Here is a 10,905-nt window from a genome sequence, read left to right as displayed (position 1 = left end):
TTAATTGATACATGTAAATATTATACAGTTAGCCGTGCACAACTCAAGAAGGGAATAACGATTAACGGAGAGCGTAACAGGATTCAGGTGAGTTTCTAGCCCCATTTATGTGTTATGTTTTCGGGGCTGTGTGCATACCCAATATGTTTGTTAATACGCTTATCCTAAGAGATAAGTGTATGCCTTATGTGAATAATGTGAAATGTATGAATGATTGCTTGATGGTACGTGAACGATCTTCGGATATTGCACGTACTGTCAGGTTGTAACGCTATATATAAGGTAAGTAAGATATGTATGCTTATGTGTACGAACGTGATAAAGTTAATAAAAGAAGGAAATGATGGTTTTATGGTTGTATGGTTACGAAAAGGGTACCGAGCCCTAATAATACTCGAGGTATGATGTATGGTTGTATGGTAACGAAGAGGGAATCGAACCCTACTAATATTCGAGAACTAGGGAACCGAACCCTACTAATATTCGAGGAAAGAGGGTACCGAGCCCTAAAAGTTACTCGAGGTAGGAGGGTACCGAACCCTAATAATACTCGAGGAAGGAGGGTACCGAGCCCTAATAATACTCGAGGAATGTAGAGCGTAATGCTCTTTATAACATAAGATATGAAAGCAAGTTAGTATAAAAGAAAGTAAGAAAGTATGAAAGTATGAAAGCATGAATGAAAGAATATAAGTTTGTGTGTATTGTATAGTGTATGATTAACTAGAGCTCACTCAGCGTAGCTGACTTTTAGTATGCACGCAGGTGAGTAGGATGAGGCAGCTCGCTTGAGGGGACACGTGGCGTTGAATAAGAGACTGGCATCGGAAGGCTCAGGGCGTGTTATGTTTTAATTACTTAGTTTTCGAAAGACAAGTTGGTTGTTTAAGACAAGTTTTGAATTGTTATGAAATGTTTTATTAAAGTTTTTATATTCCGCGAATGTTTTTAATTAACTCTGATATTAGAACTGCGTTTATGAGTAAATCCAACACGAAAGTAGGGCTACCGGTAACGGGGCCTTATAAGAGAAAATATAGAAATAAAAAGTGCCAGGTAAATGGGTCATGCTCATTTCAACCCGTGAATACTTGTGTCATATATGTTCGGGTTAACACGTGTAACATGATTTTCAGGGTTGACCCACTAACCCATGAACATGGTCCGCTTACCACCTGAGGGTACAACTGAACACTTAATTACCTATATTAAGGCTTGCAGGAAGAAATTTCACTTCGCTTGGAAACCCGACCAACGAAAACACACCGCCACTTTTCAACAGCGGCAGATACTGATCAAACGAGATATCCCTAGATGCAGTATTAATTATAAAATCGAGCGATTTCTCCATCGCCTGCATAGAAAACACAAACTTATTAAACTAATCGGGTTTAAACGTATGACAAGCGGGTTATACGGGTCCCACCTTCATCTCCTCATGATCACTCGAGATAACATACTTATCGGCCTTTAACACATTCAACGCCTCATCTTTCTTTGAGAAACTCGTATTGAAAACCGTCACGTGTAGCCCAAATGACTTGCCAAACTTAACCGCCATGTGCCCGAGCCCACCAAGCCCAATAACTCCTAAACTCTTACCGGGCCGGTTCATCTTATGGTTCATCATAGGTGTCCAAACAGTTATTCCAGCACATAATAAAGGAGCTGCAGATGCTAAAGGGTAGCTTTCTGGTATTTTGTAACAATATCTGCAAGTGAAAATAATATGGACTTAGAACCCCGTGTTTAAAAGGCGACACATTTATTAAACGGGCTTACCGTTGGTGAACGACGATGTAAGATGAATATCCACCTTTGGTCACGGTGCCATCAGTGTCGATACCGTCAAATGTTAACACCGCGCCTTTTGAGCATTCGATTTCAAGACCGTCATCACAATATTCACACTCCCTACATGAGTTTACGTACGTGCCTACACCAATGTGGTCCCCGGTTTTAAAACGTTTCACGTTTGAACCAATGGTTTGGACAGTTCCGACAATCTCGTGACTGTACACGAAAGATAACAAAGTTATGACCTTGAAAAATATAAAGAAGGTTTTCTTGTTAGCCTGCATTCGTTAAGAAACTGAACGTGTTCGTTTATGTTTGTTTCTTATGAAAAGTCCTCAAACATAAATAGTACTATATATTAAAGTGTAATGTGCCTAAAAAGTTTGAATGGAGATCATGTTCACTCATTTGACTAATTAAATGAACAAAAAACCTACGTACTACATGTTCGTTCGTTCGTTCGTTTATTTATCAAATCATAAAACAACCCATTTGAAGGTTACTGAAATTTAGTTATGATCGAGTTCATTCATGATAATATATATGTCAAAGTATTAATTTGTAAATACCCGGGTACTAAAGGATACTTGGAGTGTCCGTGAGCGTTTCGGGTCCACGCAACATCCGCATAACAAACCCCACAGTCGGTGATGGTTATTGAAACATCATCGGGGCCGACATCCCTGCGGTTGAACTTGTAAGGGGAGAGAAAACCCGTTTCGTCCCGTGCGGCCCACCCGAGGCAGTTCTCGTTAACAGCATTGGAAGTCATGGTGAGTGATAATTAAAAACCGAGTTTAAGATTTAATCCCTGCAAATATTAAAAGAAAAAGGTTTCTAAGTTTTCAAACATATATTAACAATCTGGTTCTAGCCAGTAGATTGATATAATAAAAAGTATGTGTTTCAATAAAAACACGTACTTATACTAATAACTCCCGTTTGAAATTTAAAACAGCAAGTAAGTAATATCTACTGTAATATATAAGCAAAATAAAAATAGATAACGTACGTACGGTATACCTGGATATATTGCGAATATGAGTTAGAGAAATGATTGCCGAATAACGATAGTCGGTTGGTTTTTATATGCGTGCGTGTGTCATGTGTATTTTAATGTGTAAACTTAAAACATAACAACAATTAATCCGTCACAGCTCCCGTCATCACCCATAATATTGTGTAAAAGATAACAATCCGTCACGGCTCCCGTCATCACCCAATAAAGTTAGTCACTCATGTCCTCCTCTTAATTTACTTTTTGTTTTGCTATATGTTTTAAAACGATCATTCAAGAAATATATTATATTTTATTATATTAAGAACACTATACCTGACTTAATTAATTAAGCAAAGTCTTAGAAGAATAATAAAAAAAATAAGATATTTGATAAATGGAATTGATCTATTAGATTGATGTCTTAAGTGTCTTGTCCAGTTTTTACAAGATACATGATGACTAGGAGTGCAAACGAGTTTAGCCGAGCTCGAGCTCGACTAGGCTTAAGCTCGGCTCGTTAACTTACACAGAGCTCGAGAGCTCGGCTCGTTTCGAGCGCTATTATCAAAACTTGAGCACGGCTCGTGAGTAGATTTTCAAGCTCGAGCTCAGCTTGTTTACTCAACAATTATTTTTTATATAATTATAATTATTTTTATATATTTTTCTACTATAGTTTTGTGTATAAAATAACATATATTATTTAGTTTATTTTTATTTAATTTTCATAACATTATATATATTAATAATAATGATTAAATGTATATTTTAAAAAATTATATAAATGACAGACTCGTAAGCCGTCTCGAACTTGATAAGTGAATCTCGAGCTTGGGCTCGTTTTCTAAATGAGCTTGGGCTCGTTTTCTAAATGAGCTTACTTTTAGGCTCGACCTTGGGATCGATTAAGTTTGGCTCGATGAAGCTTTTTAACGAGCTGATCTCGAGTAGCTCGCAAGTAGCTTGGCTCGTTTTCACCCCTAATACTCGAAGTTGTAATGAACCCATTAATCGTTACGAAGATTTTCCTAACACCGGAGTGTTACAGTAGGTCAAGGTGATGCACTGTCGTTGTTTCTATTTGTTATTGTTATCATTGCTGCTCTACATGTGGCAATGCATATAAATTTCTTGTCAGCCCTCTTCAATGGGATTCAAACCCTAGAAACGGCCTGCTAAGCTAACATCTTTTCTACGCAGATGGTGCAATTTTTATCAGAGAGTGGTGTGATTCAAATTATCAAAACATCTCTCGTATCCCAAGGGGTTTCCACTTTTGCTGGGATTGAAAGTTAATCTACACAAGAGCACAGTATACTGAATAAAGGTGGATCGGAGCGATGTTAACCAGGGTTAATATGTGTTTGTAGAAACTAGAGAGGGGTGGGGTGGGGGGGGGGGGGGGCACTACTAGAAAATTAACATTTGCAACCAGCCTTTTCAGTCGGAAAACGGTTGCAGTTTTCCTATTGCGACCGTTTTGCAACTGAAAGTGTAGTCGGAAAAACGCTGGTCGCTGTTGCCCTATTGCGACTGTTTTGCGACCGTAATACATTGGCGACGGTACTGCGGTTGCTAATACATTGGCGACGGTACTGCGGTTGCTAATCTTCCGGCCTGTGTTGCCGTCGCAAATTCTCCGACAGTGTTGCGGTCGCAAATCTTCTTACGGGTGCTGCGGTCGCTAATCTTCCTACGGGTACTGCAGTCGCAAATCTTTTGACTGAAGTTGCGGACGCAAATCTTTTGACTAATTTGCGACCATATTTTTTGGAAATATTTTTTGCACAAAAATTATGAAAAATCAAATCATAAAATTATAGATATAAACACAAATAAAACTATAAGTTTCTATCAAAAATGTTCAATACAAAATGTTATTGAGTTCTATAAACATATATAAGAAATGTTATTCTGGCTATACACGCTTTCTAGTAAATAAAATTCAACATACATTTTCTGGATGTCTTCACTTTTGTTTCTCATGGCCTACTCATCAGTAAATGTCTTTGCTAAGTTTTAACTCTAATGCGAATTAGTAAATGATTGACATCAAGATCACCATCAATTACGCTTCCAGAAAATGCCAATGCGATCCCAGCTACAAATAATAATAATTAATGTCACATGAGCCTTGTATAAAATACTTTACACAACTTAATTACCAACAGCAACTAAAGTGAGAGGTAAAATTATTAAATATTGGAACTAAATTTAAAGTACCTTTACCAAATTCCCGCCCATAAATAAACAGGCAAAATGACTGAAGTATTTGATGTAATACTTCTTAATCATACTCTGAAGTCTGAAGTAAAACAGAGGATGTTGGCATCTCTTGCTCCCAATCGTTGCACAAATAGTTTTCAGAATCTACACAAGGAAACTAAACAATAAACGATCATTAACAGAGTTTAAAGATTAACTTGAGATGATGATATGCACAAACCAATGAGTTCAACCTTTCGCATATGAATTTAGCACTTTATAAGGAGACAAAACTTGCAATATGGTATGCATAATATTTTAATCCGTATCATTTATCTCAAATTATAGATAAAAAGACTTGCATATGCTTCAATGATGTCATCATATGTCCTATGTCTTCAGGTATTGAGTCAGTGACTAAATAATTTCTCAAGCTAGCTTGTGCACTAAAAAGTATATTAAACACACTAATAATGTTTTTAACTCATACAAATTCTACGTAATACAACTGCGCATAGCAAGATATTCATCAGATTACCAACACAAAATACTTGTATCAAACATTAACCTTACTGATTTACACACACAAATCACAATAACCTAACTACCACATTAAATCACGTAATACAACCGTGTATAACACGAAATGAGCAAGAAATCATACCTAACGCTGCAAAAATAACACGAAATTAAGATCCGATTAAAGTAACGGTCGTGGAATCCATATGTAATGGCTGCAAAAAAACAAACAATATCAAAATTATAACCACAAGAACACAAAAGTAAGATCCGATCAGAAAGTAAAGAAGAGTGATACTAGTTGTACAGAACAGGCTCTGACCTGGATTCAAGAGATAAAGCACAACTTTTGTGATAACCTGACATATAATTAATTGAAATATAATCTGCTAGATAAGGCAAATGTAAGAAAATGAATCAAAAAAATAATGAAGCACCAATAAGTTGAAATAAAAAAAGCACCTGAGAACACCTCCTTGAATCCAGCTAAGGATCATTAAAGACCCTAACTTCTTGAATAACTGCTACTTCGATTCCAGCAAGGGGAGAGTGAGTGCTCAGCTGCACATGACAACAATAATTAGACTGCTTTTCACCTAAGAAAAAAAAACTCAAAAAAGTAAAACAATAATAATAATTATAATACAACAATAGGAAAAACTGAGAATATAAAAACTTCCTGATCCGCACCTTATTCATATCTTATGCAAAAAGCATGTGCAAATCGCCCATATATAAGAGGCTACATATTAGGCAAGCAAATAAACTAGATGAACATAAACAGAGCTATGGTTAATATAAATTATAAAGCTTGTTATATAAAAATCGTGCATGTTGTGTTGGTCGTTAAGATGAAGTTGGTTTCGTTTACGTTTGTTTGTTAATATGATAAAACAAACACGCACAGATTTGACTTTGTCAAAAACTACAGAACATAGAACCAAACTAAATAACCAAAGTTGAAAGAAAGTTGCCATCAATGGCAGCATAAGCCAACCATAATAACAGACAACAACCTTTCTCGACCCTTTTCTCTATACATTTTCTTTCATGGAAGTCTTATATGTCTCTTCCAACAAACAGAAACAAACAACTCGACTTATTTTATCACACAAACGAATCAAAATACCCGTATGAATGTCGTTTGTTGAACTGTGGCAAGCTGGCATAAGTCCGGTCCCGCACTCAATTGTAAAGCGTTTCATCATCGGTACTAACAGAAACGGCAGATATTTCCCCAAAGAAGTCAATTTCTTGCCTTTTTTCATAGTTTAAGTTGGTATTATAAACAAGAACAAAATCTGCTGGCTCTGCAACCACCAAAATTGTCCGACTGATGAAAAACAAACCGACCGAACCGCACCCATGTTGCCTTTAAGAACCGAGACCGGGTTTGCAAGATTTCTTACATCCCACACTCTACAAGTCTTCTGTTGATTGCATGTAGCAAAGATTTTGCCATCTGGATGCCCTGCGGTTGCAAATGAGTAGTCTAGGTGACCTTCCACTGTGGCAGCCAACAATTATGATGTCATTATTTGAAACAAATTAAAGTAATTTATTTGTATTCACTAGTTATTGCCTTTCCGGTTGTAGAGTCTATAAGAAATCCATCAAGATGATCACCGAAAAAAACTAAAACATGACTAAAAATATAAAAACTGAAAAGAATAAAAGCAACTTCAATCTAAGTTAGAAAAATAACCTTGCCATTATTATTAGGATGGATACTTGAAACGTATATGCAGCAAAAATCTATTGGTCAGCAAACTCCCCGTATTAGTTCTTGCTTCCATGGCTGCACACAAAAAAAAAAGATAAACCTTCTTACTTAATATATGAAGAGCATGTTAGATGATCACATTACCAATCGCATTTTAATAACCTATGTTGTGTTAAATATTAACATGTAGCCTAACAGAGATCATAAATCCCAAAATCACCTCAAATACTCACATAGGCATTTCATCGAACATGTGGTATGCATATATTAAACCGCAACCTTATTTTGAACCTAATTTGATAAATTCTGACAAGCATATACAATTATAACAGCTAGGGTTTCGAATTAAGCATAAACGAATGTATCAAATCATTAAACAGAAAGTGAAAGCTTATGAACAATAGAACAAACCGGCTTGTTGTACCAAAGTCCAAACCTCAACCTCGTCATTGTCGCCGCATCACTGCCGTCAGCCCAATCAGGTACAAACGCCTGTTGAACCTCATAGAAAATCGGATTCACGCTCCGAAACCTGCGATTACGAGTTGAAATCCAGTGACCTAGGTTTTTAGGTGAAGATTAACGGCAATTGGAGAGTGAGTGAAAACACCATAAACATGGCGAAAATTGACTAAAGATAGGTATGATTGAGCATATGCTTACGAGGCAGAAGATTTGAAATCGAATTGGAGAGATTGAAGGAAGAGATATGCGTTCTCGAGATCTCAACTGGCGGTAGGCGGTTGGATTGAGTTATGCAAATCCGTACACAATGGATGATAATCAGAATTTGAGCCCTAATTTGGAGTATTTAAAACAATAAAATCAACGTGAACAAATCTCGATTGCTAATTAGGTTTAAAAGTTAACATACCTCGATTCCGTTTATCATCCACTGTGTACGGATTTGCATAACTCAATCGGAGATTTGTCAGCGTTAGTCGGAGAAGATGAAAGTCGCCGGAAACTGGAGAATGGATACATGGCGAGGGATCGGCGTTGTGAAACCAGAAAGTGTGGTCGTGTGCTCAATCATCCATACATAATAAATACATAAGTAAGCTATTGTTACAGCTAAATCAAAACTACTATTTGCCACAGCTAAAACCCGGTTGCAAAAACTCCGACCGCCTATTATCGGTTGCTAAAACTCCAACCGTCTATCCACTGGTTGCAAAAACTCCGACCGCCTACCGCCGGTTGCAAAAACTCCGACCGTCTACCACCGGTTGCAAAAACTCCGACTGCCTATCGGTTGCAAAAACTTCGACCGCTATCCAACGGTTGCAAAAAATCCGACCGTCTATCCACCGGTTGCAAAAACTCCGACCGCTTAGCTACTAAAAATAAACGGTTGCAAAAACTTCGACCGTTTAGCTACCGTGTCAAGTAACTACGCTTGTCGGTAGCAAATTTGCTACATCGGTCGCTAAGTTTGCTACCGTTTTTTTTCGGTAGCAAATTTTGGTCGCAATTGCTTAATTTTCTAGTAGTGGGGGATAGTTTTCTCCGATTTTTATCCAATTTTAGTCGGCTATAACCTTGTTAAACTCTTTTCACAACTTATAGGAAAAAACACAAATGAGCAAAAGAGTAAAGGGTTATAGTTAACACAACCGAATATATAGAGTTTTAAGTGAATGTTAACTAATTCACTCTACTTCCTTTCTCCGATCCACCGATCGAGAGTTTTTTTCAGTAGTCGTCTCCTTAAATGGTAGGGATCACCGATAAAGACGTCTCACTCTTCAAAGGAAGTGATCAACTTCTTCACTAAGCACACCAAGTACTCATCACATAACTTTTACCAATGGATGTATTTGTTGGTGATTTAGCCAATGACTACAACTATACCACATGGGTAAAAGTCTATAGATAAACTAATCACCTGAGGAAATTAAATGGTAACGGTTCACTTTTTGTTCGTCGGGATTTGTTATAAATCATAAACAATCATTAACAAACAAAAAATCAAAAAATATTAAATTTCTTATTGCTTGTCACTAAACAAATTTTGAGGATTATATGTTTTCGATAGTTTATGTTAGGCGAGTTTGACTTTGAAATAGATGAAATCTGTCGCAAATGTTGAAGATATAATTTTAGATGAGGTTTCATTTTAAACTTTTAACTTGTTGTCGCTCGGGGAAAAACTAGGGTTGGGTTTCCGTCAGCGAACCTATTAAAATTGTTTAGTGTTTATATTCTCAAGACCTCTGATTTTCATATTTTTCATTCTCAATCACTAATGTTTGATGAATTAATGATCCTAAGACAATTTTTTTGCCAAATATATATTACGTTTGATACCTCATATGCGCTAGGGGCAACCTTCACATGTGTGCTTAGTTACCGGTGTGAACTTAACATTCACATCCATATACGATGCTCACACATTTTTAACTTCTTTTAAAATGTGTGGTAAGTCAATGCTAAATTGGTTGTTCTTGGATTATTTGGGCCTACTGGTCAAATGTTCGTGTTATTTTACAATATTTTAGGTGTGTAAATTCTTGAGTTTATGTGTGATATGATCGGACATCGTTACTTTGAGGGTATTATAATTTTCAGGTCCAAGGATGGCAATGAAGCGTTTAGATGATATTTGGACCGAACTCAAAGGATCAAATAAGCTGGTCAGTGTACAATATTGGAGAATTTATTAATGCGGCAACGCACTCAGCGAATTGGTGAAGATACATGCCAACCATGTGTATAAACAGACCTCGAAGGAAGAGTTGGTGAAAGTGGGAAGGCTAAAGATAAAGAATTAATCCTGCCAAAATACTTAATGAGGACTACAACAAGAATCTGGTTGAGGGCCGCAACCAACTTAAGTAAACAAATTAAATGACACGTCGCGGACCTCAAGGGATCTACCATGAGGTCATCAAGCACCCTAAAACTTGCAAAAAATAGGGTTTTAAGTTTAAAATCCGTGGGATGAATCAAAAATACTCTTTGTAAGATCAAGATTATATGGGATGAATATATGTGCATTTGGGAGCTTCTAAATACCTTGATTCCTTCCCCTTTCATGTTTCCATCAACTAGATCAAGAGATTGAGGATGATCCACACCACCACTATGAGATGCTAATTCATTCCCATTCCTGGGTGTAGATTATGTAAGATATCAACAGCTTTATTTATGTTAGCTATTTGAAACAAATTTTTCAGTAATCCTTTAATAGTCTAAATGAACTTGAAGTTTTGTATTATCTCTTACTAACTCGATTAAAGGGTGATTTGTGTTAACTACTTGAAAAAAAAATTTCTGTAATCTTTTGATAGTCTAAATGAACTTGATGTTTTGTATTATCGTTTACTCATTCGATTAAAGGTGATTTGCACAAATGACACATGTTTAAAGATTATCGTAACACTTGTTTGTGTGGGGTTTAATATTTTGCTCTAAGGTTAATATTTTCCTTCAACCGATTACAAAGTTGTATCCCAAAATTGAGATTATAAAGCTTCAATCAAATTTTGTATTAGATTTTAAAAGAGTGTCCTCTAAATGATCTCAAAATGTTATATTCATTAATAACTATAACCCGGTTGGTTCACAAATTTCCCCATGAATATCGGGTATATTGTATACATTCCCTTTGTACAGTATTAGCTAGATTGCAACGTCTCTTACAAAGGGCCAGAGCGCT

The 10,905-nt window shown here is 36.5% G+C and overlaps 2 long non-coding RNA genes and 1 pseudogene across 5 annotated transcripts; all 3 read right to left on the bottom strand.

Moving 5' to 3' along the window:
• Positions 1 to 1,195: 1,195 nt before the first annotated feature.
• LOC143634885 (putative cinnamyl alcohol dehydrogenase 1 pseudogene) lies at positions 1,196 to 2,604 on the bottom strand (annotated as a pseudogene). The gene is made up of 3 exons (XR_013153951.1): positions 2,367 to 2,604; positions 1,427 to 2,013; positions 1,196 to 1,354 (listed from the first exon to the last, which is right to left on the bottom strand). The product of XR_013153951.1 is annotated as a putative cinnamyl alcohol dehydrogenase 1 pseudogene (transcript).
• A 2,061-nt stretch (positions 2,605 to 4,665) lies between these two features.
• LOC143634906 (uncharacterized) lies at positions 4,666 to 5,288 on the bottom strand. 2 transcript variants are annotated; one of them, XR_013153958.1, is made up of 3 exons: positions 5,257 to 5,288; positions 5,021 to 5,180; positions 4,666 to 4,898 (listed from the first exon to the last, which is right to left on the bottom strand). It is a non-coding gene; the product is annotated as an uncharacterized LOC143634906 (long non-coding RNA). The 2 variants fall into 2 exon arrangements; XR_013153957.1 differs by lacking the exon at positions 5,257 to 5,288 and having other exon boundaries at positions 5,021 to 5,250.
• Positions 5,289 to 5,379: 91 nt separating this feature from the next.
• On the bottom strand, positions 5,380 to 7,278 carry LOC143634905 (uncharacterized). 2 transcript variants are annotated; one of them, XR_013153956.1, is made up of 5 exons: positions 6,651 to 7,278; positions 5,984 to 6,082; positions 5,844 to 5,880; positions 5,667 to 5,736; positions 5,380 to 5,448 (listed from the first exon to the last, which is right to left on the bottom strand). It is a non-coding gene; the product is annotated as an uncharacterized LOC143634905 (long non-coding RNA). The 2 variants fall into 2 exon arrangements; XR_013153955.1 differs by having other exon boundaries at positions 5,380 to 5,736.
• Positions 7,279 to 10,905: the final 3,627 nt, after the last annotated feature.

This window comes from Bidens hawaiensis, unplaced genomic scaffold (assembly GCF_021521415.1).
Source record: "Bidens hawaiensis isolate Kalapana, Puna unplaced genomic scaffold, B.hawaiensis_p1.1 tig00007270_1, whole genome shotgun sequence".
Lineage (NCBI taxonomy): Eukaryota > Viridiplantae > Streptophyta > Magnoliopsida > Asterales > Asteraceae > Bidens > Bidens hawaiensis.
Note: the sequence above shows the minus strand (reverse complement) of the source record. Positions and strands in the feature narration are given on the sequence as shown.